The sequence below is a fragment of the Jaculus jaculus genome, chromosome 3, assembly GCF_020740685.1.
Source record: "Jaculus jaculus isolate mJacJac1 chromosome 3, mJacJac1.mat.Y.cur, whole genome shotgun sequence".
Classification (NCBI taxonomy): domain Eukaryota; kingdom Metazoa; phylum Chordata; class Mammalia; order Rodentia; family Dipodidae; genus Jaculus; species Jaculus jaculus.
Window position 1 is genome coordinate 169,194,957 of NC_059104.1, and position 23,392 is coordinate 169,218,348.

General features: G+C 43.8%; 1 protein-coding gene across 3 annotated transcripts in view; it reads left to right on the plus strand.

The window, feature by feature from the left end:
- Nucleotides 1–1,348: 1,348 nt before the first annotated feature.
- Fam168a (family with sequence similarity 168 member A) overlaps nt 1,349–23,392 on the plus strand; it is a 178,674-nt gene continuing 156,630 nt past the window's right edge. For 2 of the 3 annotated variants that reach the window (XM_045145032.1, XM_045145033.1), the window contains exon 1: nt 1,350–1,606. The gene's annotated coding sequence lies outside the window, so the exon portion shown is untranslated. Of the gene's footprint in view, nt 1,607–23,392 lie in introns of all 3 variants that reach the window. The other variant, XM_045145031.1, reaches the window with a different exon arrangement.

Genomic DNA, 23,392 nt, shown 5'->3' on the forward strand with positions numbered 1-23,392 from the left:
TTCTGTCTCTCGTCAATAAATAAAAATATTAAAAAATAAGAGCGTTCAAGATCATCCATGGCTGAACAGTGAGTTTTAGGTTAGCCTACATACCATGACACTGACTCAAAACAATAAAGTCGGCAGGCTGAAGAGATGGTTCAGCACCTAAGGGAGCTTGCTTGTAAAGCCTGATGGCCTGGGTTTGATTCCCGAGTACCCACATAAAGCCAGATATACAAAGTGGCACATGCTATTGGAATTCATTTGCAGTGGTAAGAAGTCCTGGTATGCCTATTTCTCTCTCCCGTCTCAAACTTAACGTGAATTGAACCTGTTTAAACATGCTGTTTTATAAAAAAAAAAAATTTCCCTGGGGAGCAAATTGTGTATAGCCTTTCATGTCAATAGATCTTTATCATTATTTTAAGTGTCTGCTTAGCACGATATTCTACGCAAGGGTCACACTTTACTTAATTAGTTCCCATTGGTGGATATCTACATCCCCACCCCGTGTTCAGCAACCTCATAGAACGACCTTGGGCATTGCTTTTTAAATTGTTCCATCATCTTTTCAAGTTAAATTCTTACAAGTCATGGAGTCGTCAATGTAAATACGTGCCCTTTTTACGTTTGCATTCAAGTTGCAGACTCATCCTCAAATGTGCAGGGGACTCAGTGCGGCAGCTGACGCATTAGCTCTGGAGAGACAGTGGTAACGGAGATGGCGAAGGGGAGAACAGAAGTACAGGTGGTATGTAGCCCACCGACCAATTACAGGTGGTCCATGCTGGGTGGGCTGCAGAGAGTCCTTCCCCTTTTCGCTCTCTTTCACTTCTTTTTCTTAACATGGAGGCAAGACCGAGAACTGCACGTCCCAGCATTTCGTAAGGACCACACTCCCTGGGAACTGTAGTACCCGGTCGGTCGAAGAAGGGTCAGGAAGGAGGAGGAGAAGAGGCCGTGGGGCACGCTGGGGGTTGTAGTTCCTCGGGTGGTTTCGGGCGGGGTGGTGTGTGTATAGGTTGGGAAGACCTTGCGAGCTTCGCCACTTGGCGGTGGGGGTGGGTGACGAGGCTGTGCAAAGACCTGAATTTCTTCATGTGCGGTCTTTTGTGTCCACACACATACACAAACACACACATACACACACAAAAGAAACGCGCCCGTGGACATCCAGCTTCACTCCATTGTGCGACCAGAGAAGGCGCGGGCGCCCCACCCCCTCGGAGGCGCAGGGCACGCCGGGAGTTGTAGTCCCGGCACGCCGAGAGGCGGTGGGACGTGTCGCGACGTCGCGGCGCAGGCTCCTCCTCCCTCCCCCGCCCCCTCTCTCGCTCCCTCCCCCCGCCTCCTCCTCCTCTCTCGCCTGCAGCGGAGCGTCCCCTCCCCCCACCCGTTGGGTTCCTCGGCGGCTACTGCAGAGGATTCGGAGCCGAGTAGCTGAGGAGAAGAAGGAGGAGGAGAAGGAGGAGGAGGAGGAGGAGGCTCCCGTGCCCGCGCGCCATCCGCCACGCTACTGGACACGGACGAAGGACTGAGGGAGCGCGTCGCCGCTTTGGAGCAGCCTCCGGAGGAGACAAGGGCACCGCCGCCGCCGAGGGTTTTCGCCTGCAGCAGCTCGCCGGTGAGGAGAGCCTCCCCTCCCCAGCTCCCCTGCCAGCCCCCGCCCCCCCCCCCGTTCCTCCCTCCCGGGCCCGCTGGTGTGGGGAGCCGGCCTGGTGGTCCCGGGGAGAGCGAGGCTCCCCGCGCCGCCTGGGGGGAGGGGGCTCGAGTGGCGGTGGAACGGCGCGCCGGCGGGGTGTGTGTGTGTGTGGGGGGGGGGCGAGACTGGTCCAAGCGCGGGCTGGGGGTGGGGTGGGGTTGGGGGGAGGGTGGGACTCGTGCAGGTCGTGGGGTGGGGACTTGTTCAATAACCGGACCCGGGAGACGGGATCCGGGTGGGGAAGGCGGTGGGTGTCCGAGGTGGCGTTTGGGATGGTCTTGGGGCGAGGTGGAAAGATGAGACCGGAGTGGGATGTCTTTTTTTTAATTTGGGGGGAGGGGAGGGGACTGAATGGAGGTGGTGATTTGGGGTTGGCTTGGAGCGGTTGACAGCTTGGGGGTCCGAGCTCGAGTGTGTGTGCGTGTGTGTGTTGGGGGGTGGTGGTGGTGGGAAAAGGGGTTTGGGGAATGATTTCAATGCCGAGTGGGATGTAGACGGGCGGTTAGGACCCTGGGGAGTTGCACATTCAGGAAGGTGAAATTTGGGATGGACTTTGGAGAGGGAGGGGGCAGGCTGATCGAGAAGAGATGGGTAGGAACTGAGGGGTGAGGGGTTTGGCATGGGTTCTGTGCGCGACCTGGGCTTGAGGTGGGTGGTTGTCATCTGGGGATGGCGGAATTTGTGGAGACTTAGGGAAATTGCTTGGATTTGGGAGAGAGCGGAAGAGACAGACAGAGAGACAGAGACAGAGAGAGAGAATGAATATTTGGGATTTTCCTGGGGGTTGGTCTGATGGAGGTTGAAATCGGAGCATGCAGGAATGAGACTTGCAGTGAGAGGGCTGATGACAACAGGGGGCAAATTGGAAGTTGGTCCCTGGACGGGAGGACCGTGATTGAAATTGGGGTGGGGCACAGTGCGAAAGGATTTAGGGTGAGCTTAGCGTCTCTGGAGGGAGTAAGTGGGTCCCTGGGTGTAGGTTGGAGATATTTAAGACTGCGAGGCTGGATTCACTGAAAGAATAGTGGCAGGTGGTGGGCAAGGATGGGGGATGGTATTGTGAAGAAAATGCCCCTCTGCCAGGGTGGCAGAGGGAGTTTTGAAGAAGTAATGTCTGATGAGCTAGTTGCCTGTTGTGAGGTGGCAGAGGGGAAATAAATGTAAGGCGCAGGAGACCTGGATTTTGTGGGTGGATGGGACAGGGAGGATGTACAGGGCCAGTGAGCAGTGTGGCGAAGCCATGGGTTGAATTATTCTGGAGAGGAAGGATAGGGATGTCCTCCAAGGAACACTAGAGGTTGAGGACAGCTTTGATGGTGGGGACTGTATTTGGGGAGGGCCATTAGAAGAAGGTCGTTAGAAAGGTCTTTGCAGAGAAGGTACATTAAAGATTCTCCTGGAGAATATCTTAAGCTGTCAGCTTGGCCTTTTTGTTTGTTTTATATTAATACCATTTGGAAATAAAGGCAGCCCAAAGGGTAAAATTGAGAGGGGCTCCATTTCAGGTAGAATTAAAGAGAAGGATGTCTTCTGTTATTCATGTGTCATAAAGAGAAAGTTGAGGGGAAAACCAGCTCCCAAATGAAAGAGGGAAGAAAATGAAACTGGAATGGGATATAGGTATCTTCCTGTATTCATTCTTTGCTTCTGTCCTCCCCCCCCCCCCGTTAATTTAAAACCAGTCATAGAATTAGGATTTAAATAGATTTTGATGAGCTTGAGGTTATTAAGGGGGCATTCTAGCTGGAGAACTAATGAATGATATTGAGAAATATGAAGACTGAATTTATTTTCTAAGCAGGCAGTGTGCATGTATGCAGAAAGAGCTTAGCCCCCACCCCATCCACTTAATATTGATTGCTTGAGGACTCCATTTATTGGTGTCCTGGTTTGCAACGCAATTAGGCCCATCATTGTATTGCAGGCTAATAATCCTGAGATGAGTCTTGGCATCACCGCTTTATGTAAACAGAGAAGACAGGAAATATGGAAATGTCATAAATATTCATTGGTGAGATGGTTTGGTACTGATGGAGTTTTTCATTTGATTCTCTTTTGACATTGCTTGATAAGATTTAAAATAATTGAACTATTTCTATGTATTGAATTTTCTTCTAGAGGAATTCAGGTGATCAGAATTCAGTCAGATATGGATAAATGTGGTATATACTGTCATTTTTATTTTATTTTTTTAAGGGGATGATGTTGACGTAGGTATAATTGCATTAACTACAGAAACAGTATCTCTGTCTATTCATCAGAAATTTGATTTAAAGCTTAGAGATAAGCTCATTCTCATGATAGAAAGCTGATGATGGAGGGTCAAGAGGATTGTAAATGGAGGGAACATCTTTAGGGAAACAGTTTTCTGGACTTAATGGCATTAACTGTGACATGTTAAACTTGAAGGGGCTGTTGATTGGCATGAAGACTGAGGGAAAATGGGGAGAGATTTGAAGATGATAAAATTGACACCATTGAGACAGGTTTAATCCTAGCATTTGGGAGGCAGAGGTAGGAGGATCACCATGAGTTTGAGGCCAACCTGAGATATGTAGTGAATTCCAGGTCAGCCTGAGTTAGAGTGAGACGCTACCTCGAAAAACGAAAAAAGAAAAACCAAACAAAAAAGAAAATAGGCACCATTGGGAATCAAAATGATTCGTTTTGTTAAAGCTTCAGGGCTCAGCTAGAAAATAAAATCATATTTTTCGGGCTGGGAAGATGGCTCAGCAGTTACAGGTGGTTACTTGTAAAGCCTGCCAGTTCTGGGTCCATTCCTTAGTACCCATGTAAAGCCAGATGCACAACATGGCACATGCATCTGGAATTTGTTTGTAGTGGCAAGGGGCCCTGGTGCACCCATTCTCTCTCTGTTTCTCACTCTGTCAGATAAATAAGTAAATATTAGGAGAAAGAAAATAAATAATTTTCCTTGGCTTTCAGAGTTGAGCACATAAAAATACCCATTTAGAATTAGGATATGTATATATAAAATGTATACATACATGCACATGTACACACACATATATGTAAACATGTACTTGTTCCAAAATGGATGAAATGATGGGAGGTTAGACTTACGCTTGGAATTGGAAGTGTTTTCTTATGATGAAACTTATTGTATTACAATAGCAATCAGGTTTGAGTAGTTAACTGTAATTTGATGAAAAACTAATCTAATATAAGCATTTTTCCTCATAACTTCACTCTGGGGTCCCAACATTGCTGTTGTGGCTCTGTAGGCATGGTCTAGAGGTGTTCTTATTAAAGCTCTAGGTTTATTTCTTATTTTTCAAGGTAGTGTCTCACTCTGGTCCAGGCTGACATGGAATTCACTATGTAGTCTTATGCTGGCTGGATACTCATGGTGATCCTCTTACCTCTGCCTCCTGAGTGCTGGGATTAAAGGCGTGTGCCATCATGCCTGATTAAAGTTCTAGATTAAAAAAAAATTATTTATTTGAGAGTGACAGAGAAAGAAAGAGATAGATAGATAGAGAGAGAGAGAATGGGCACACCAAGGCCTCCAGCCACTGTAAACAAACTCTAGATGCATGCACCACCTTGTGCATCTGGCTTACATGGGTACTGGGGAATTGAGCCTCGAACCAGGGTCCTTAAGTTTCACAGGCAAATGTTTAACTGCTAAACCATCTCTCCAGCCCAACTCTAGTTTTTTTTTTTTTTTTTTTAATTTAGTTATGAGAGATTGAGAGAGAAGGGGTGTAGAGGAGGGATTGGAGAGAGAGGGAGAGAAAGAGAAAGAGGCAAATAGAATGGGTGTGCCAGGGCCTCTAGCCACTACAAGTGAACTCGAGATGCATGTGCCACCTTGTGCATTTGGCTTTATGTGGGTACTGGGGAATTGTACCTGGGTCCTTTGGCTTTGCCAGCAAATGCTTTAACTGCTAAGCCATCTTTCTATCCTCCCTCCTTGTTTTTTTTTTTTTTTTTTTTTTTTGAGATAGGATCTGGTTCTAGCCCAGGCTGACCTGGAATTCAGTATGTAGTTTCAGGCTGGCCTTAAACTCACAGAGATCCTCGATCTCAGCCTCAAGTGCTGGAATTAAAGGTATGTGCCACCAAGACCAGCTTTTTTTTTTTTCCCCCCTCAAGGCAGGGTCTTGCTGTAGCCTAGGCTGATCTGGAATTCACTATGTAGTCTTAGGCTGGCCTCAAACTCACAGTGATCTTCCTACCTCTGCCTCCTGAGTGCTGGGATTAAAGGTGTGTGCCACCATGCCCAGCTGTCAGTGGGTTTTCCCCCCTATAGCCATGGTCATTTGTTTAGCAGTAATGTATGTAAAGTATTTTAGTATCTTTAGTTCATTTGATCTTTCAGACACTGATAAAAAGACATCAGGGGCTGAAGAGATGGCTTAGCAGTTAAGGCACTTGGCTGTGAAGCCTAAGGACCCATATTTGACTCTCCAGGTCCCACATAAACCAGATACAGAAAGTGATGCAAGTGCACAAGGTGGTGTATGTGTGTTTGGAGTTGGATTGCAGTGGCTGAGGCCCTGGTGCACCAATTCTCTCTCTCTCTCTCTTTCATTAAAAAAAAAGTAAGAGCCGGGCATGGTGGCGCATGCCTTTAATCCCAGCACTCGGGAGGCAGAGGTAGGAGGATTGCCATGAGTTCGAGGCCACCCTGAGACGTCATAGTGAATTTCAGGTCAGCCTGGGCTAGAGTGAGACCCTCCCTCAAAAAACCAAAAAAAGGGCTGGAGAGATGGCTTAGCGGTTAAGCGCTTGCCTGTGAAGCCTAAGGACCCCGGTTTGAGGCTCGATTCCCCAGGTCCCACGTTAGCTAGATGCACAAGGGGGCACACGCGTCTGGAGTTCGTTTGCAGTGGCTGGAAGCCCTGGCTCGCCCATTCTCTCTCTCTCCCTCTATCTGTCTTTCTCTCTGTCTGTCACTCTCAAATAAATAAATAAAAAATGAACAAAAAATATAAAAAAAAAACCCAAAAAAAGGAAGCAAAAAACAAAAGTTCAGCTGAAAGTTGTTATAGATAGAAGGCTGGGTAGAATGAAGAGCCCATAAATTTATGAATCAAGGGGCTGTCATCAAATCTTAGCACCATCACTTGTAAGATGAGTAATTTCAGTCATCATTAAAACTTTTATATGTAGTGATAATTGCTGCACCACATTGTGAATGTATTGAATGCCCTAAATTGTACACTTAACTATTGTTAAAATGGCAAAACAAAACTGAAAACATTTTGTTGTAGTCAGGTTCACATTGCTGTCGTAAAACACCTGACCAAGAACAGCTTGTGGAAAAAAGGGTTTAGTTTGGCTTACAGACTTGAGGGGAAGCTCTACAATGGCAGGGACAACGATGGCATGAGCAGAGGGTGAACATCACCCCCTGGCCAACATCAGATGGACAATAGCAACAGGAGAGCATGCCAAACACTGGCAAGAGGAAGCTGGTTATAACACCCATAAGCCCACCCCCAGCAATACACTACCTTCAGGAGGGTTAAATTCCCAAATTGCCATCAGCTGGGGACATGGCATTCAGAACATCTAAGTTTAGGGGGTCCCTTGAGTCAAACCACCACACATTTATATTCACAAAGGCTGTCAGGGGGAAAAGTTGGTTCATATCCTAAATATACTGCACATCTATGAAATGTCTGTACACTACTTGTCTGTTGTTTATTTAATGCCTGCAAAGTGTCATAGGAGATGAAAATGAACAAAAAGCAGTTTCCAGGGAGCTTTCAATGTCATGAGAGAGAGAGAACCAACTTAAATTTAGAAATGAGGCAAAAATGAATGCAGTGGCTGGCTGAGTGGATTCTGAAGTTTGTCCACTTCTGCTAGCTTTATGACCTTGGACAGAGGACTCAACTCAAAAGTGGGGATAACAGAACTCATAGGATTGATCATCAAGATTGATATATCAAGAAAGCATTTAACAGTGTGTTACATAGTGCACATTGAAACAATATTAGTTGTCATTATTATTAAAAAGAGGCTAGAATAATGAATAGCCTGGTGTACCCTACCACTGCTTGCTATTATGGCATTCTGTTATTTATTAATGAGTTATTATTTTATATTGTTATGATACCACAATTAATCTACAGTTTGTGTGTTTGTAGTTTAGGAATTTAAACAGTTCTTTAACTGCCAAGAAAAGTACTAAACAGATGTTAGCTGTTAGCTTCATAATCTATAAAATACAAGCTGGTGTGGTGGCACATGCTTTTAGTTCCAACACTCAAGGGGAGGCTGAGATAGGGTTGCTGTGAGTTTGAGGCCAGCCTGGGCTACAGAGTGAGGTCCAGATCATCCTGTGCTATAGTGAGACCTGCCTCTTTTATTATTATTATTTTTTTCTTTTTCCTTTTTGGTTTTTCAAGGTAGGGTTTCACTCTAGCCCAGGCTGACCTAAACTTCACTATGTAGTCTCAGGGTGGCCTTGAATTCATAGCAATCCTCTTACTTCTGCCTCCCAAGTACTGGGATTAAAGGTGTGTGCCACTATGCCTGGCACTTTTGTTGTTTTGAGACAGTGTCTTGCTATGTAGACCAGGATGCCCTTGAACTCATGAGCCTCCTGCCATAGCTTTCTGAGCTTGAGTTTGAGGATTAAAGGTGTTTGCCACCATGCCCAGCTCTAGTATCCTCTCCACCCTCACTCCATTTTATTTATTTATTTGAGAGAAAGGCAGAGAGAGAGAGAATGGGTGCATGGGTGCACTAGGACCTCCAGCCACTGCAAATGAACTCCAGATGCATGCACCACCTTGTGCATCTGGCTTTAGATGGGTCCTGGGGAAACGAATCAGGGTCCTTTGGTTTTGCAGGCAAGTGCCTTAACTGCTAAGCCTTCTTCTGTCCAGCTCTCTACCCTTACTCTATACCTAGGACCTTGAATATGCCAAGCAAGCACTCTACCACTGAACTATATCGCCAGCCAGGCTTTTGTATTAAGTCCTCTTGGGAAGTCCTGTCTGAGTCTTCCTCCTCCTTCCTCAAGTTATGAGCACTGTTTTGGAGTGTTTTTCTCATTGGCAGAAATTTTGTGTTTGTTAGGTTCTAATTCTTTACTAGCTTGAAGTTTCATGTCATGTTTTGGCAGGCTTCATATACACACACACAATTTTTTTTTTCTTTTTCTTTTTTGAGACATGGTCTCTCTATATAGTTTAGGCTTTGCTGTATAGCTCAGGCTGATCTCAAAGTAGCTGTCCTCTTGTTTTACATCCCCCAAGGGCTGGGATTAGAGGCATGTGCCACTAGTTCCAGCTCACGTAACTTCTGGTGAAAACGATTGTTTGAGCTGGGCATGGTGGTGTACACCTTCGATCACAGCCCTCAGGAGGCTGAGGTAGGAGGATCACTGTGAGTTCAAGGCCAGTTTGGGACTACAGAATGAGTTGCAGATTAACCTGAGCTAGAGTAAGACCCTACCTTGAAAAAATTTTTTTTTGGAAATTATTTTTCTTTTTAGTGACATGCCAGAAATTATTACCTTAATATATGATATTAGGATGACTAGCTATATGAATGAGACTCCTATAGTTGCCTTTCTCATCCTTCTGTACTTATACTGTGAGCTCTAAAAAGTGAGATAAAAATTGTCATATCCAAGCTCATTTTCTGTTTCCTTGATACCAGTTACCATTTAAACTGCTTTAAATAATCATCGTTTTACTAAAAATGCAAAGTCCTCATATATTGAAATGAACATTTCCTGGTTGTACTTTGTCAATGGCTTTCTCATTGCTATAGTTTGTGAATTTAATTGTCATACACTTATGTATTTATTGGTATGTGCATGTATGTGATGTGTCTCTGTGTGCATGTATAGGCAGGTTGATGCTGAGTGTCTTCCTTAGTCCCTGTTTGAGATAGAGTCACTTGCTGAACCTAGATTCACTGATTGGCTAGATGAGATTCTCAGTGAACTCTGGGGATTCCTTATTTCTTCCTCCCCTGTGCTGGAATTACAGGAGTGTACCACCATGCCTGGCAGTTTTAGTTGGGTACTGGGGATCCAAACTCAGGTCCTTATGTTTGTGTGGCAAGCACTATAGCCACTTAGCCATTTTCCCAAGTCCCTGGTCAAAATTTTTATGTATCTTCTTTTTTCCAGATAGGTAGCCCTTGCCTGCAGGAGGATGTCTTACCTAAAATGCAGGATATCACCCATAGTAAATCCTCAGTTATACATTTCAGAAGCTGAGCAAACTGAATGCCAAGAAATGTTGTCTAAAAGATTTGAAATCCATATATATTAATAATCTATCAGAGCTTTGGTTTACTTATATGGCAATTTGGCACTAATAAGATAATAACAGAATATGCTTGTTTTCCCTCCCATCCTGTTAACTAAACTGAAACACATAATTAAAAATCTTGTCATACTTACTTTATCACTTCTCTTAAGGATTCTTTTCCTAGTAGATGATAGCATACATGAAGGCTATTTCACAGTTTCTCCTTGAAACTTAAAGATGGTTAGATATTTTGATGTGGAGAAAGTGCTCGTAATTTATGGGGCCGGATCCACCTGAACTATGCTGGCTCCTAAAGGTGAAATTCTTGAAGCCGTATTGAAGTGGATAAATGCAGCATGCACTGTTTGTTTGCCGTTATCTGGGGAAACATAACTATTTGCTTCTTAGGTTTCATTCAGTTATTCATTTGTAGAAAGAGAGAGAGGGGGGATATGAATGGGAATGAGAGTGGGTACATCAGGGCTTCCTGTTACTGCAGATGAGCACCAGGTGCATGTGCCACTGTGGATTTAGCTTTATGTGGGTACTGGGGAATCAAACCCAGGTTGTTAGGCTTTGCAGGCAAGTGCCTTTAACCACTGAGCTATCTCTCCAGCTCTGCTTTTTAGTTTTTTACCTGCAACTTTTTACAGAGACAGTAATGAAATGAGAAGGACTTTGTACACCTTTAAACAGGAAGTAGTACTCCATTGTTGAGTTGTTAAATGAGATGGAAGGACAGTGTCAGGAGCACAGACATACATAGTTGGCACTTAACGTAGTGGCTATTATTGTTATTGCTGATGTTTTAATTTTTTCTTGTGAATTGCTTAGAACTAACTTTTCTTTTAGTCTCCTATTTTGTTACTTAGTATTTTCCTGGGCTATATCTTCCTCACTCACTCACTTCCCAATTCTTTTTCTTTTCTTTCTTTCGGTTTTTCTTTTTTTTTCTTTTTTTGGTTTGTTTTTCAAGGTAGGGTCTCACTTTAGCTCAGGTTGACCTGGAATTCACTATGTAGTCTCAGGGTGGCCTTGACCTCATGGCGATCCTTCTACCTCTATGTCTCTGCCTCCACTGGGATTAAAGGCATGCACCACCACGCCTGGCTCCAAATTCTTTTACACTTAGAACAAAGTTACTTAATATTATAAGTGAAACAAAGTAACGAATGTAAGTCCATAACTGTAACACATTGCAAGGCCAAGGAACTATAGTATTCTTGTACATGGTAGTGTAATACATCCCTTCAGCAAATAGCTGTTTAGTGATTATTAGATGTTGGGCAGTAAAGGAGTGTTGGAGGTCAAGGATACACAAAGTTCCCTGCTCTTAGGGAGTTTACAGACTACCTGGGAGGCCAATAGTCATATATAAATGTATCATTATAGGAGAAGTGCTGAAGTGCAGGTACACACAGTGGGCCTGGGATGATAGGACTTGGCATGGCCTCATCTGCCTGAGGAGCAGATGAGATGCTTAGAAGAATTAATGTTTGAGGTAAGAACTGAAGGTTACTTGGATGTGCTGGGGAATGAGAGGTTAGGAATTGCTCATTTTAGGATCAGACATTGTTTTCTTTAAGTTTTCCTCTTTTTTTAAAAAAATATTTATAAGCAGAGAAATATAGGGAGAGAGAGGAGATAATAAGTGGGTGCAACAGGGCCTCCAGCTGTTACCTTGTATATCTGGTTTATGTGGATACTGGGGAGTTGAGCCCGGATCCTTATGCTTCCTTCACAGGGAAGCGCCTTAACTGCTAAGCCATCTCTAGCCTCTGGCCTTTTAAAAAAAAATTATTTTGTTTATTTTTATTTATTTATTTGAGAGCGACAGACAGACACAGAGAGAAAGAGGCAGAGAGAGAGGGAGAGAGAGAGTGAGAGCGAGTGAGCGAGCATGCCAGGGCCTCTGTCCACTGCAAACGAACTGCCTTGTGCATCTGGCTTATGTGTGTCCTGGGGAATCAAGCCTCGAACTGGGGTCCTTAGGCTTTACAGGGAAGCACTTAACTGCTAAGCCATCTCTCCAGCCCATGGTCTTTTTTTTTCGAGGTAAGGTCTCACTCTAGCGCATGCTGACCTGGAATTCACTATGTAGTCTCAGGGTGGCCGTGAACTCACAGCAGTCCTCCTACCTCTGTTTCTCGAGTGCTGGGATTAAAGGCGTGTACCACCACATCTGGCTATGCCTCATGTTTTATAAGACTTTAGTTTCTGGAAAGTCTTTCTTTCGCTTCCTCTTGCTCTCTCTTGCTCCTTTGGTTTATTTTTATTTTTAATTTTTATTTTTTAGAGAGCAGAGAGAGACGTCTATACACAAAGAGAAATAGAGACTTGGTGCACCAGGGCCTTAGCCATGGCAATTGAACTCCAGATGCTTGCGCCACCTAGTGGGCATGTGCGACCTTGTGCTGGCCTTACCTTTGTGCATCTGGCTATGTGGGATCTGGAGAGTCGAATCTGGGTCTTTAGGCTTCGCAGGCAAACGCCTTAACTGCTAACCTGTCTCTCCAGCCCTCTTTTTTTGTTGTTGTTGTTTTGCTGAGGTAAGGTCTCACCCTAGCCCAGGCTGACCTGGAATTCAATATGGAATCTCAGGGTGGCCTTGAACTCATGGCAGTCCTACCTCTGCCTCCCAAATGCTGAGACTAAAGGCGTGCACCTCTATGCCTGGCACTCTTTTGTTTTTTTGAGGTAGGGTCTTGTTCTAGCTCAGGCTGATCTAGAATTCACTATGTAGTCTCGGGCTGGCCGTGAACTCACTGAACTCTTATCTCTGCCTCCTAGGTGCACTGCCATGGCTGGCTGGCTGGCTGGCTGCCTTCCTTCTTCCTTCCTTTATTCCTCCCTTCATTCCTTCCTTCCCTCCTTTCTTCCATTCCTCTTTCCCTTCCTACCTCTCTCTCCTTTCATTTTGATTTTCAAGGTAGGTTCTCATTCTAGTCTAGGCTGACCTGGAACTCAGGCTGTAACCTTAGGCTAGCTTTTAACTCACAGTGATCCTTCTCCCTCTGCCTCCTGATTGCTGGATTAAAGGTGTGTACCACCATACCTGGCTTTCTTGAAGGTGGTTCTAAAATGTGTCTCTACTGTAAAACCAGGTAAGCCCGTCCCCAGTCATAATGTTCTGTCATGCTCCTATTTTTGCCAAATGCTGTGATTCCCATATGGAAAGCCCCTCTCTCTCCCTTCTGAATTGCACTGGAAACTAGATGAGCTTCACTAATTAATTTTTTTTTTTTTTAAGAAGACAGTGAGAGAGAGAAAGAGATTGGTAGGCCAGGGACTCAACCACTGCAGTCAAATTCCAGATGCTTGCACCACTCAGTGGGCATGTGCAACCTTGCACTTGTATCACCTTTGTGTGTCTGGCTTATGTGGGATCAGGAGAGAGATTGAACATGGGTCCTTAGGCTTCACAGACAAACCTTAACTGGTAAGCCATCCCTCCAGTCCAATTTTTTTCGAAGGAGGGTTCTGCTGTAGCCTAAGCTGACCTGGAATTCACTATGTGAATGCCCAGCTTTTGAGCCCTTTTTTTTTTTTAAATTTTTTGGCTGGGCTTGGTGGCACACGCCTTAATCCCAGCACTTGGGAGGCACAGGTAGTAGGATTGCTGTGAGTTCAAGGCCACCCTGAGACCACATAGTGACTTCTAGGTTAGCCTGAGCTAGAGCGAGACCCTACCTGGGGGGGGATTTTTTTTTAAGGCTGAGTCTTACATAGCTCAGGCTAGCCTCAAATTTGCTATATAGGCAAGGATGACATTGAACTCCTGAGCCTTCTGTCTTTGCCTTTCAAGTGCTGGGATTTCAGGCATCAGGCATTTGTATACCCAGCTTAAGTCTCTATGTATTTCTTGGCAATGGTGAGGTTCAAACCCAGTGCCTCATACATGCAAGGCAAGCACTCTACCAGCTACATTTGTAGCCCAAGTTTTTCTGGGGATCATAGTTCATTGCTTTTGTTCTTCCTGGTTTGCTGTTTAGAGGAGAGAGAATTTTCTTTTGGTTTTTCGAGGTAGGGTCTCACTCTGGTCCAAGCTGACCTGGAATTAACTATGTAGTCTCAGGGCAGCCTCAAATTCACGGTGATCCTCCTGCCTCCACCTCCTGGTGCTGGGATTAAAGATGTGCGCCACTATGCCAGGCTACAGAGAATTTACTTTTTTTTTTTGTATTTTTAAAAGTATTTATTTTATTTATATGAGAGAGACAGAGAGAGAGAGAGAGAGAGAGAGAGAGAGAGAAGCATATAGAGAATGGACATGCCAGGGCATCAGCTGCTGCATTCGAACACCAAATGCAGGCTCCACCTAGTACATCTAGCTTACATGGGTACTGGGGAATCAAACCTGGGTCCTTTGGCTTTGTAAGCAAGTGCCTTAACTGCTAAGCTATCTTTCCATCCTGAAAAGTGTATTTTTGGTCTCATTATAGCCCAAACTGACCCAGAACATCACTCTGTAACCCATGCTGGCCTCAAACTCATGGATATCCTACCTCAGCTAGCATTAAAGGTATGTCCTACCATGTCCAGCTTGAGAATTTTTTTTTTTTTCTTTGAGGTAGGGTCTTATTCTAGCTTAGGATGATCTGGAATTCACTATGTAGTCTCAGGGTGTCCTCAAAGTCATGGCGATCCTCCTACCTCTGCCTCCTGAGTGCTGGAATTAAAGGTGTGCACCACCTGGCTTAGTTTGAGAATTTTAAAATTTTTTGGTAAGGCTTTGCTATATAAATATCTCTGGCTGGCCAGGAACTTGCTGTATAGAGCAGGCTGGCCTCAAACTTGCAGCATTTCTCAGCCTTTGGAGTTTTGTAATTACAGGTGTGTGGACATCACGTTGAATAGGAAGAGATTTTCCAAACTGAAGTAACTGACATTTAAGAAAAAAATCTGTGTGTTTGAGTTAGAGTCTCACTCTAGCCTAGGCTGACCTGGAATTCATTAAGTAGTCTCAAGATGGCCTCAAACTCATGACCATTCTACTGCCTCCCGAGTGCTGGGATTGAACGCGTGCGCCACTACGCCAGCTTTCTTTGATTCTTGCTTGAGTAGTCTTGCCCATATACTAATGACTCAAAGTCTGTATCTGCAGCTCAGAGTTCTTTTACAAACCCCAGACTTGTGTGTTCTACTGACTCATTTTACAATACAATCATTTCAATATCCTCAAATTCAATATCTCTAACACAGAATTCATTCCTGCTGTCTACTCTGACCTCCATCTCTGTACTACCTCTTGTTTACAAGACGTTAAAATGATCTCTTTCTGTGTTTTTGTCCTAACTTAAAGAAATTACCATCTATTCACTTGTATAAGGTGTGAATCTATGAAGCTTTTTTTTTTTTTTTTAAAAGAGATTTTACTTATTCATTTGAGAGGGGAGAGGGAAAAAAAGGCACATAGAGAGTGGACACGCCCCGGGGCCTTTAGCTACTGCACATGAACTTCAGATGTATGCACCACCCTGTGCATCTGGCTTTTACATGGGTACTGGAGAATTGAACCTGGGTCCTTAGATTTCTCAGGGAAGCACCTTAACCGCTGAGCCTTCTCTTCAACCATGAAGTGCCGGGCATGGTGGCACACACCTTTAATCCCAGCACTTGGGAGGCAGAGGTAGGAGGATCACCATGAGTTTAAGGCCATCCTAAGACTATATAGTGAGCTTTAGGTCAGCCTGCACTAGAGTGAGAGCCTACCTTGAAAAACAAGCAAACAAAAAGCAACAAAAAAGTATTTATTTGAGAGAGAAAGAGAATGGGTGTGGCAGGGCCTCTTGCTGATGCAAAGTCCAGATGCATGCATCACTTTGGGCATTCCCCAGTTGTAGTTTTTTAAGTCCCATTACTTACTTTTTTTAAAAAAATTATTTATTAGAGATAGAGGGAGGGAGGACGAATAGGCATACCAGGGCCTCTAGCCACTGCAAATGAACTCCAGAAGAATGCGTCACTATGTGCATCTGGTTATGTGGGATCTGGAGAATTGATCCTGGATCCTTAGACTTTGCAGGCAAGTTCCTTAATCACTAAGCCATCTCTCCAGTCCAAGTCTCATTACTTTTGGAACTTGAAATTTATATCAATATCTTTTTTTTTTTTTTTTGGTTTTTCAAGGTAGAGTCTTGCTCTAGCAAGACCCTGGAATTCACTTTGTGGTTTTAGGGTGGCCTTGAACTTACAACAGTTTTCCTGCCTCTGCCTCCTGAGTGCTGGGATTAAAGGTGTGTACCACTATGCCTGGCTATTTTGAACTTTGAATAGATCCTTAACCCATGCATGATTTTGTTAGTATTATGCATTGTTTATTTGGAAAATACTGGGTCACTGTTTTAGTCTACTTAGGGTACCATAACAAAGTAATCATGATTAAGCAACAGAAATTTATTATCGAATGCTTCTGAAGGTTAAGGAACCTAGACCAAGGTTCTAGCTTGGCACTTTGTTATGAGGGCACTCTTCCTGCTTATTAGATGTCTACATTCCGGCTGGGCCCTATATGTGGTGATGGTGCCAACGATGACTATGCTTGCTTTTGGGAGAGCACTTTTTTTTTTCTGTAGTGTCTCCATTTCTTTCCCCCTTGGCTTTTTTTTTTTTTTAAGAATATTTATTTATTTAAGCAAGCGAGTGAGAGAGACAGAGAGACAGACAGAGAATGGGTATGCCAGGCCTTCAGCCATTGCAAATGAACTCCAGACGCATGCATCACCTTCTGCATCTGTCTAATGTGGGTACTGGGACATTGAACCTGGGTTCTTACACTTTGCAGGCAAACGCCTTAGCCACCTAACCAGGTCTCCAGTTCCCCCTTGGCTTTCTTTTTCTGTAATTTTTTTTTTTTTTTATGAGCCGCTGCAATTGCAATTGCAGATGAACTCCAGATGCATGCACCACCTTGTGCGCATGCGACCTTGCATGCTTGCTTCACCTTGTGTGTCTGGCTTACATGGGACCTGGAGAGTTGAACATGAGCCCTTAGGCTTCGCAGACAAGTGCCTTAACTGCTAAGTCGTTTCTTCAGGCACCCCCTCACCCAGCTTTTTGTGACAGGGTCTCATGTATTGCATGCTGGCCTTGAACTCACTGTGTAGCTGAGGAGGACCTTGGATATGTGATCCTCCTGCCTTCACCTTTCCCTATGCGCTGAGATCACAGGCGTGCACCTCTCTTCCCAGCTCTCTGGTGTTGTGTGCTCCTCCTCTTCTTTTTTCCCATTTTTTATTTTTGTTTTTTAAGGTAGAGTCTCGCTGTAGCCCAGGCTGACCTGGAATTCACTATGTAGTCTCAGGGTGGACTTGAATTCACGGTGATCCTCCTACCTCTGCCTCTGGAGTGCTGGGATTAAAGGTGTGCATCACCATGCCTGGCCTCTTCATTTTATTTATTTATTTGACAGAGAAAGAGGTTTCATGCATGCAAGAGAGAGAAAAAGACAGAATGGGTGTGCCAGGGTCTTCAGCCATTGCAAATGAACTCCAGACGCGTGGGCCTCCTTGCGCATCTGGCCAACGTAGGTCCTTTGGCTTTGCAGGCAAACACCTTTACCGCTCAGCCATCTCTCCAGCCCAGACCTCTTCTTTTTCAAATTTTATATATTGTGGATCTAACTGGGCTTCATTCTATATATATTTGCATGTGGACAGTGTATATTTATGTGTGTACATGTGGGCACACTGTGTGTGTATGTATGTGTGTGTGCATGTATATGGTGGCCAGAGGACAGTCTTGGGTGTCATCCTCAGGTGTACCACCCTCTTCTTTTTGAGACTGTCTCACAAGCTCTCCAGTTTGAGTTTGGCTAGACGAGCCAGCAAGCTCTGGGGATTCCGCCGCCTTCACCTCCCTGGTGCTGAGATTACAGGGTCATGCTCATACCTGGCATTTTTTTTAATTAAAATTGTTTTTTTATTAACAACTTTCATGATTATAAAAAATATCCCATGGTAGTACCCTCCCCCCCCAACTTTCCCCTATGATACTCCATTCTCCCCATCTCAATCAGTCTCTCTTTTATTTTGATGTCATCATCTTTTCCTCCTCTTATGATTGCCTTGTGTAGGTAGTGTCAGGCACTGTGAGGACATGGATATCCAGGCCATTTTGTGTCTGGAGGAGCACGTTGTAAGGAGTCCTATCCTTCCTTTGGCTCTTACATTCTTTCCATTGCCTCTTCCGCATTAGACCCTGAGCCTTGGAAGGTGTGATAGAGATATTGCAGTACTGAGCACTCCGGTCACTTCTTTCCAGCACCATGATGTCTTCTGAGTCCTCCCGAGGTCACTGATACCTGGCATTTTTGTGAGCACTTTACCCACTGAACTATCTCCCTAGTGTCTCTTAATACGGTTGGTAATTTCATCGACAGTTCTCCCTTCATAACTTCATTTAAACCTAATTGTAGTTAACCTAAACCTGTCTTCCAAAGACTCCATTTCCAAACCCCATCCCATTGGGGGATGGAGCTTCAACATGGATTAGGGTGGGGGGACACAGTACATTCTGTGGCACTGGGTTATGCGGATGTTCTAAATGTAGGCATTTTCTATTGTATAATGTAAAAAAAAACTCATTTGTTAATATTGCCACTAATTCTTTCAGACAAGTCTTTTCTTTTTTTCTCTTAAAAGCTTAATTTTTTTTATCATTGGCAAGAAATACTGACAGTTGTTTTCCTTGAAGTGACAGTCTCACATTGTTCATTTTTGAAAAAATGTCTGCCAAACATCCAAATCAGAATAATTACAGTTTGTTCTACCAGTTGCTTTTTTCAAACAAAAATGGTGTTTTATGGAAAAAAAAAAGCAGCTAGTTCAGCTTGCAACCCAATTGCTGGGCGCTTTTCCTTGAGTCAGTCTTTGTATTTTGATGTATAGCAGAAATAGTTTATGTGTATAGCTTATTTTATTACACATAATACTAAGAAGATGCATGGTTAAGGATTAAGATTTTGGTAAAATAAAATTAAATTTTGCACCTTTATCCAAAACATGCATTCAGGGTTGGGGAGATGGCTCAGTGGTTAAAGGTGCTTGCTTACAAAGGTTTGATTTCTCAATATGCATATAAAGCCAGATGCGCAAAGGTGCACATGAGTCTGGAGTTCATTTGCAGTGGCAAGAGGCCCTAGTGTGCCCTTATATCTGTCTTCTCTCTCTCTCTCTTTCTCCTTGCAAATAAATTAAAAAAAAAGAAAAAGCATTCAGTGGAACCCAGAATGTTGTTTTGAGCCAGGTGTGGTGGCGCACACCTTTAATCTCAATACTTGGGAGGCAGAGGTAGGAGGATTGATGTGAGTTCAAGGCCAGCCTGAGATTACCTAGTGAATTCCAGGTTAGCCTGAGTTAGAGTGAGACCCTACCTTAAAACTGGCCTCTCTCCTCACATGATAGGTCATGATTTGCAGAGACATTTATCATACCAATAACTGGGGGCTAACTCCCCAATGCAAGACCCATTTTCATCAACAAGGAGGGTCCAATGGGAGGGGGTAGATCACAGATGAGCCTAAACAATGGTACCAAACTGCCTGTATTTACTGAAAAGAAAACTAATAAATTAAATTAAAAAAAAAAGATCCACACATAGATAAGTGTGTTGACATTATATGTATCTTTGTTGCTTAGCTTTTCTCAATTAATATAATGCACTACAATTCATTTTATGTGGCTGAAATAATAAAATGTCCTTTATTTTATTTTATTTTTTTTTGTTTTTGTTTTTCGAGGTAGGGTCTCACTCTGGCTCAGGCTGACCTGGAATTCACTATGTAGTCTCAGGGTGGCCTCGAACTCTCAGTGATCCTCCTACCTCTGCCTCCCGTGTGCTGGGATTAAAGGCGTGCGCCACCACGCCCGGCTTAAAATGTCCTTTATTTTTAAAGGTAAATGATAAAAAAAAAAAACTGGCTTCTCTCAAAAAAAGTGTTTTTTTTTTTTTTTTTAATGACCAGAAAGAATGTTTTATTACAACTTGGTGTCACTGTCTTTTTTTTTTTCACTGTCTTAATTTATTACAAGCTTATATTTTTTAATTAATATGACTCCAGTATTTATTATTGAGGGAGTTTGTGGTTAAAACAAACCTTGATTAAAAATAACTGTTTTGGGGGGCTGGGGAAATGGCTTAGTGGTTATAGCATTTGCCTGCAAAGCATAAGGACCCAGGTTTGATTCCCCAGGACCCACATTAGCCAGATGCACAAAGGGGCACATGTGTCTGGAGTTCATATATGGTGGCCAGAGGCCCTGGCATGCCCATTCTCCCTTTTTCTCTGTCTCTTTCTCTCTCATAAATAAATAAAATATTTTAAAAAATAACTATTTTGGCCAGGTGTGGTGGTGCATGCCTTTAATCCTAGCACTCAAGAGGTAGAGGGAGGAGGATCAGCATGAGTTTGAGGCCACCCTGAGACTATATAGTGAATTCCAGGTTAGCCTGAGTTAAAGTGAGACCCTATCTTGAAAAAAAAACAACAAAAATACTGTTTTGGTCTGGCATGTTGGCAAACGCCTTTAATCCCAGTATTTGGGAGGCAGATGTAGGAGGATCTCTGTGAGTTGGCAGCCACCCCTGAGAATACATAGTGAATTCTAGTTCAGCCTGGGCTAGAGAGAGACCCTACCTAAAAAAAAAAAACAAAAAAACAAACAAGGGCTGGAGAGATGGCTTAGCGGTTAAGCGCTTGCCTGTGAAGCCTAAGGACCCCGGTTCAAGGCTCGATTCCCCAGGACCAACGTTAGCCAGATGCACAAGGGGGCACACGCATCTGGAGTTCGCTTGCAGTGGCTGGAAGCCTTGGCGCACCCATTCTCTCTCTATCTGCCTCTTTCTCTCTCTGTCATTCTCAAATAAATAAATAAAAATTAACAAAAAATAAAAATAAAAAATAAGACAAAAATAGTGTTTTGCCTTTAATCCCAGCACTTGGGAGGCAGAGGTAGGATGACCACTGTGAGTTCAAGCCAGCCTGGAACTACAGAGTGAGTTTCAGGTCAGCCTGGGTTACAGTGAAACCCTACCTGGAAAAAAATAGCCAAAATGAAAAATACTGTTGTGGAAGTTCCTTGCTTGGGCTGGTAGAACAAAAAGAAAAGTTGAGTATCTTTTTTTTTTTTAGGTAGTATCTTGCTCTAGCTCAGGCTGACCTGGAATTCACTACATAGTCTTAGGCTGACCTGGAACTCATAGCTATCCTCCTATCTCTTCCTCACATGAGCTGAGAGTAAAGGCGTGCACCACCATATTGGCCTGTGGTGGTTTGATTCAGGTGTCCTCCATAAACTTAGGTGTTCTGAATGCTAGGTTCCCAGCTGATGAAGATTTGGGAATCAACACTGCCTGGAGGCGGTGTATTGGTGGTGGGCTTATGGGTGTTATAGTCAGCTTCCCCTTATAGTGTTTGGCACACTCTTCTGTTGCTATGGTCTACCTTACGTTGGCAAGGGTATGATGTCCACCCTCTGCTCATGTTGTTGTTTTCCTTGCCATCGTGGAGCTTCCCTCTTGAGCCTGTAAGCCAAAATAAACCTCTTTTTCCCACAAGCTGCTCTTGGTCAGGTGATTTCTACCAGCAATGAGAACCTGACTGCAACACTGACTGATAACAGTTTTGCTAAATTGTGTGTGTGTGTGTGTGTGTGTGTGTGTGTGTGTGTGTAGAGTATATGTGGTGTGATGCGTGTGCGTGTGTGTGTGTGTGTGTGGAGTATGTGTGGCGTGATCTGTGTGTGTGTAGTGTGTGCACCTTATGTGCATGCGTGTGGAGGCCAGAAGGTAATGTCAGGCACCCTCTTTATATTGCTCTGCACGTTTCCTTGAGATGAGTCTCTCACTCAACCTAGAACTACCCATTTTCTTTCTTTTCCTTTCTTTAAAATTTATTTTTGTTTATTTATTTATTAGAGACAGAAGGGGGGGAGAGAGAGAGAGCGAGCACGCACCAAGGCCTCCAGCCACTGCAAACAAACTCCAGATGCATGTGCCACCTTGTGCATCTGGCTTATTCGGAACCTGGAGAATTGAACCTGCATCTTTAGACTTCGCAGGCATGCACCTTAACCACTAAGCTCTCTCTCCAGCCGTAGAGCTACCATTTCCACCTTTTGTTTGGTTAGCAAGCCCCAGTGATTCCCAGTCCCCTCACTTCACAGGAATGGGGTTACAGATGAATGTGGCCATGCTTAGTTTATGTGGGTGCTGGGAATTGCATTCAGTTGGTCTCAGACCCTTTCAGGCCCTCACACTTGTTCAGCAAGTGCTCTTAACTGCTGAGCCATCTCCCCAGCCCCACTTAATCTTTTTAATTTAAACTGACAATTTGCATACATGTACATTGTGTATTTTGATCACAGCCCCCTCACGTTACTTTTTTTGTACTTTTTTTTTTTTTTAATTCAGGGGACAAATTTATGGAAGAACAATCAATATACCTTCAGTTTTTTTTATTTTTTTATTTTTTTTTATTTTGAGGTAGGGTCTTGCTCTGGCCCAGGCTGGTCTGGAATTCACTATGTCGTGGTGTCTTTGAACTCAGTGTAATCTTCCTACCTCTGCCTCCCAAGTGCTGCCATTAAAGGAAGGCATGTACCACCATGCCTGGCTGTATTTATTTATTTATTTATTTTGAGGAAAGCCCAACGGACTGGCCTTTTTATTTTATTTTGATTTTTCGAGGTAGGGTCTTGCTCTAGTCCAGGCTGAACTGGAATTCACTTGGTAGAGAGAGGCAAATAAAGAGAAAGAGGGAGGAGGGAGAACATGGAAGCACCAGAGCCTCCAGCCGCTGCAAACGAACTCCAGACACCTGCGCCCCCTTGTACATCTGGATTACATGAGGACTGGGGAATCAAACCTGGACCCTTTGGTTTTGTAGGCTAGTGCCTTAACCACTAAACCATTTCTCCAGCCCTAAATATATGTATTTTTTATTGATAATTTCTATACTTACAGACAACAAACCATGGTATTTCTCTCTTCCCCACTTTCCCCTTCACAACTCCACTCACCATCATATATCCTCCCTCTCCCATTGGTCTGTCTTTTAATTTTATGTCATCATCTTTTTCTCCTATTATGAGGGTCTTGTGTGGGTATTGCTAGGCACTGCGAGGTCTTGGATATTGAGGCCAAATTCTGTCTGGACAGTTGTATATAAGGAGTGGTACTCTTCCTTTGGCTCTTACATTCTTTCTACCACCTCTACCGCAGTGGACTCTGAGCCTGGAGGGTGTGAGATGTTTCGGTGCTGGAGGCTCCTCCTTCCCTTCTTCTCAGCACGATGTGCCTATACTTATTTTTTTATGACTTGTTTTCTCCCATCTATTAGATGAGGTGTAGAAGTATTTACATAATACAGTTGTTGGTTAGATAAAGTGAAATAAAGTCCTTAAAGTTCACTGTTTGGAACATGGTACAATTTCTTTAAGTGGTTTTTCTCTGAACTGTTTGT